The following is a 6,000-nucleotide window of genomic DNA, read 5'->3' on the forward strand; positions in this document are numbered from 1 at the left end:
GTTCCACATCACTGTTAGTCAAAAACTCTACAGTAGATGAAAAAATTTCAAATGAATTATTTTCAACTTCTTCTTTCTAGATGTTTAAATGTTTAACGAACGCTTCAAGTTTTTGATTTCTTAATTTCAATGTAAAAACATTGGTGTTTTTTTCCTTAGATGGATAAATTAGGTTCTTTCCATTTTTTAAGCAAATCTCAAAAATAGCATAATTTTGAAAGTCAGATGTCATTGCAGAAATAATGGATCAAGTTTGATTTTTTTCCGTTTGAAAAACCACGATTTCATTTTTCAACGTTAATAGCATTTTTAAAGTTTTGTTTTTGAGAGCCATCTTACTTCACAATGCAGTAAAAGGGATTTAAACTGAACTCTCATTACATTTCACCACATAAACTTGGAAAAATACAGGTATTGAGTGCGCGACTCTTAATAAAGTTAATATTTTCACAGAATCTTGCACAATAGCATTTCGATGAGGATATATTCTTCTTAGCTATTAAGGTCTCGCAATGAATCATAACCCATGGTGTGTAAATGCAATATGCGCAGGCCTATCACTCGCAAATCGCACTTTTGCATGAAGCCCAGCTGTATGTCCTGTCATGCAGTCCTCAAGCTAACCCATTATCAGGGCTAGGCTTATTTACGCAGAATCTACAACTCAGTTAAGAACAATGCTTTGAACAGTTACATCAGTTTTAACAACTGCGTTATAAAATAAACGTCTGAAAGTACCATAGGATAATATGCACTACTTTATGTAAAATTGGTATACTTTCTGCGACCCCTGAAGTTCGTTACGCGATCCCTTGCGGGGCCGCGACCCCCAGTTGGGAAGTCCTGGCCTACATCTTCATTTTTTATAGAGGCCTATATCACCCTTTTTTTCTGGCTACTTTCGATTTTCTTATTGCCAAACAAATCTATTCCAAAAAAGGTTTGCAAGGTTATGCCGTCATAATGTGGATGGAGAGGATACTTTTTCAAGCCTAAACAGAAATAGCTGAGCAACGTTGTATAACATTTAACATTATGTCAAACAACAAAAAAATAAAGCAAACGTTTTAGTCTACACATACATACAATGCAATGTTTTCTTTTAGGCTTAATAAGGGCTACATGTGCAGCAAAAGTTGTTAATTTTATTTTATGTTGTTTGTTGTAATGTTAAATGTTATGATGTTGCTCAACTATTTGTGTTTATGCCGGTTTATGCATGTCATGAGTCTTTTAAACAATGCTGTGATGAAATCTGCATCTTGCCTTCACTCTACAATCTGCACTCGTTTTACTACAATCTCTTCACAAATATTTTTGAAATACACAAACAGCTTGTTGAAGAGCATTATCACGTGGAGTATTTGCTTGCTACTCGATATTAATTTTCAACACACTTGACAGTTTGAGTGGGTATTTTTCTCCTACTTTTGTTTCCTTTTAACGACTGCTATTGGTGCTCTAACGGCACCACTGAAACAGAAGCTAATCGAAAACCACAAAATGATTGGTTTCACAAACTGGACAAAATTTAATAAATTTTAGGAATAATACAACATTTGAAAAGCGTTTATGACGTTCACGACTTTTTCAGTTATTAGTAAGCCAACCAAACTATGTAAGTAGGTTAATGATTTTAATACGTCTACTTGTAGTAAGCAATACTAAGTAAAATACACTTTGGTTTTGCCGTCAGTCGGTGATTTATCATGTTGGCTTATTTTGAGTAGGCTGCTTCGCAAATGTAAATACAAACGACCTGTTTTAATCTGATGCTGTGGGTTTAATGTGGCAGTGGCGAGTTACCCTAGCTTTCGGAACATAGTTAATGTGCAAAAAAAATTACGAAAAAATGACGAAAAAAATTATTTTGAGTAGTGTGTAGCCTACTTAACGAGTTAAAGAGTTTTGCACACGTGAATGAGGGTTGCAAAATGTGCGATGCCATGATATTTAAAACAAACAAAGAAATCCAGCCAGCAAACCAGTCCTTTCTTACAATGATTTAACTTCTGCAGGCGTTAAATCAATGTAAAAACGATTAGTTCGCTGGTTGGGGTAGTGTCGATAAAGGCAAAAATTGCAAACGCATCAATGTTCTTACATAATAATGTTACGTACTATTGTATTGAAGGTATTTGTGATCAGTAGGGTATCCAAAAAGAGGATCGCAGCAAAAGAGGATCAGCTATACAAGGGGTGGCCAACACGTCTATCGCGATCGACCGGTCGATCGCCAAGTCTCAGCTGGTCGATCGCGCTAGATTTTGTTTTGACAAAATTTCGAAAAGCGCATTTTTCAATCAATATTCTTGAGAGAAAATTTGTAGATCAACCCACACAATACACTTGGTTGGATAAATTCAATCCGGGCTTTACTAGGTATAAAACAGAATACCTGTCTTACACGCCTATGGAACCATATTATTGTGTGACAAGTACGAAAATCCAAGTTTAAAAATCGAAGTACTCTGAAAAATAGGTGTCATGGCAAAAAATAGCAGTAACTTTCCAGTTTGATTGTTGTTTGCGTTAGAATAGGGGATTAGTTATTTACCTCAGCTGTTATGTCCGTATATTGCAGTCTAGTCCTAGTCTAGTCTGATCTATACTATTAAACTAACTTATTTTTCTTTTTCGTATGAATTTCTGGGACCGAGGATTTATTCTTTTACCTCCAAAGTTTCACGGTTTTGTCGGACATCATTGGAAGGCTACTAAAAAGCAGCCAGTCTTTGATTTTATCATCCAAGACACGCACACCTTCCCCTCCATTAGGTGGCTTTGAGATAGTAGCCTACAATCGTTGATGATGTGCTCTGTGGTCTGTTCCTCAGCACCACATTCACAAGAAGAAAAGGCCATTTCCCATTGGTGCATGCTTGAACGAAAAAGCCCGACGCCCGTGCGAAGATTTTTGAGGGCCAACCAATCTCGGTAGTGTCATGCCGACGGGACGGGTGTCGGCTTCTGAGATGAACGAATGGAATCTGACGGTACTTAACTTCCATTCAGATTTTTATATAAGGTCCGCCCAATTAGCCACAAAAATGTTTTGATTGTCAGCTTCTTTCAGCAGAAGTTGAGCAGCTCTGGCAGGATGGGGTATCTTGATTTCAGTCGATAGGAAGTAAATTAACTGAAACTTGAATATACTGATCAGTGCAGGCAATGGTAAATGTGTGATAAATGGAAATCCATTTACAGTAAAAGTGTTACAACAAAAAAGTTGATTAGTGACTTCATCGCCGACTGGTTGATCGCTATTAATTAAGAAATTTTCTAGTCAATCGCAGTCGATGAGAAGTTGGGCTCCTCTGAGCTATAGGCTACCATTTAACGCCTCCAGATGTGAAAGAAATTACCACGCCTACGAGTGATAAGAATATTTAAAGAAAAGATAAACATTTTATGGGAATGCAAAAAATCGAAACAAATAGGAAATAACTTTTGACACTTTGGGTTCTTCAACTGCTGGATTTACGCAATAATTCCAGTTTCATTTCAATCATTAGCTGTCACGCGGAACCGCGCACCAAGTTTTGTTAGCCTATAAACTTAGATTTCAAGTCACATTTCTATTGAAAGTAAGAACTATTCACTTACGATAACGTGGTCAAGCAAAATTTTTTTCTTCTTTTCAGAAATTTTACCGAGGCGAACTTCAATTTGCTATAAATTAAGTTAATCAAAGAAAAATAGATCGGAGAGTTTTTATCACGACACTACATTTTCTCTGCGGAAACATTTAGCTGGTCTAGCGGTAGATGGCGCCATAGAACATAGTTTTGGTAGGTAGAGAGGTGATTTTTTTAACCTTAGACGAATAAACCAAACAACCAGACGGCATTTAACATAATAATGTGAAAATAAACTGAAAATTACAAACGTTTTCGGCCATACTCATGTTAGCCCTTTTCAAGTAACCAACTGACTGATGTTCTTTATAAAATCCATAAGGCTTTGCTCATAAAATCTTGCAATCCTCACCTCAATAGGCAGCTGTTTGCCGGAGGCGCCTCCTATCTGCTAAATGTTTTCACGTAATTTTGCGTCATTGATTTGTGTTTTTTCTTAGGCAATTAAGCGTCATGTGATTTTGTCTCTCCTCTGCCTTGCCTTTTTATTGCAATGCGTTCATTTTTTCAATATTTGTGTATGTAGATCAGATCTGTAATTTCAATTTGTGAAGAACATATGTCAGTTCGTTACTTGAAAAGGGCTAACATGAGTATGGCCGAAAACGTTTGTAATTTTTAGTTTATTTTTATGTTATTATGTGAAATGCCATCTGGTTGTTAGGTTTTCTTACTAAAACAAATTCATATAAAAGAGTTATAGCCTATCTTTTTTAAGGCTATGCACGTTTAACTTAATTTTTTGTAACACCAGATTATAATGACAAAGGCTTAATTCAGAAGTTAGTCAATGTCCTATTAGTACTTTCAGTTTTGCCATAACTAAGGTTACGACGAAATATTGATTAGCCCACAAATTAAAAAAGGGAGAAATTGTTTGTAAAAGTTACAAAAATTACAAAAATTTTGAAAAAAATATTCAATGTTGTCAATGTCATCAATGCGTCATGAGTTCGGCAGTTTTTAGGCGTTTAACGACCGCGTTGAAAGCACCAAAAAGGGTCCGCCAGAACAAAAGGTTGAGAACCACTGTTCTATATGCTAGTAAAATAATGTAATAAGCTTATAACTGATTGACGATCAAAAGCTCCAGCTTTTAAAGGCTTATTAAAAAAATAAAAGGAAAAAGATTACTTCTCAAAATTTAATATAATGCATGGAGAATAGCACTAATCATCATCATGTCAAGTAAATCATGAACTCAATCTTATTTTCAAACCATTCTTAACATTAAAAAAATGCATTTAATAGGTTTCAGTTTCACGCTTAAACCACGGCTGGGCCAAATGAGTTATGTTTAGTTTATGCTTTATGGTATAGAGCGGTGATATCCTCTACAATAGTGAATTTCGTAGCTAATGAACTGTTTGTGTGCTAGCAACCGCTAGCAACCACATAACCACATTACACCGTGATATTTGTGCTTCTAAACTTAAGATATGAATCATCATAAAAGAGTTTGGAAAAAATATCAAAGTTGATAGAAGTCTATTATGCTGTTTTATTTTTAGTATCAGTCGCGACTCACTACCAGCAATACCTGTTAACACTTTTGAATGGTATGTGGGGATTTTAACACCTTGAATTGAACAAACACAATAAAACTATAACCTACAAAAAGGTTATTTAATCTTTACTTAAAATCTGAAATTCAGTGGATGATTTAATCTATTTTCACAAATTAAACGATTTTGCTCTCACAATAAACGAAGTTTTATTCGGTTCTTTGGTGATCATTCTTTCAGGAAGCAAATAACAATAACAGTGTTTACACAACAAACGTTTAACAACGCTATGTCTATTTACACCAGTTAAAAGAATTTCTCTTTGTTATTTCAAAGTCGTAATACAGCCTCTTAACCTTGAAGTCGATCTTTAAAGTCTACATTAAATTATTAAGTAAAATTAAGGTAAGTTTTTTTTTTAATTTAAACATTTCAACAACTTAACTCTAAAGACAATCTTCAGTCGTTTTAATTTTAGATGTCAACATGTACTTAAGTTTGATAGATCGTTTGAAAAAACAAGTAGCTCTGTGGTGTATTGCAAAGATGGTAGGCCTACCCTGGTTATTTGGAACAACTTGTTATTTCCTTTTTATCTTTTGCATCGGCTTTGTCACAAGTCAATCAAACAATCATGGAAATTCAAGGATTAGTTGATTATCCTCAAACGTGTAAATAACATTACTATTTTAGCACTCCTTATTGCTTAAAAAATATTTGACAAAATTTTTATTAAATTAATTTCAATTTAATTTAATTTCAATTATTTCATTAAATCCTGATTTCTTTTAAGTTGACGAAATTAGGCTTAGTGCAACATTAAAGTTGAATTTAGTATTATTTTTTCATCACCACCA

This window comes from Aplidium turbinatum, chromosome 2, assembly GCF_918807975.1.
Source record: "Aplidium turbinatum chromosome 2, kaAplTurb1.1, whole genome shotgun sequence".
Taxonomy (NCBI): domain Eukaryota; kingdom Metazoa; phylum Chordata; class Ascidiacea; order Aplousobranchia; family Polyclinidae; genus Aplidium; species Aplidium turbinatum.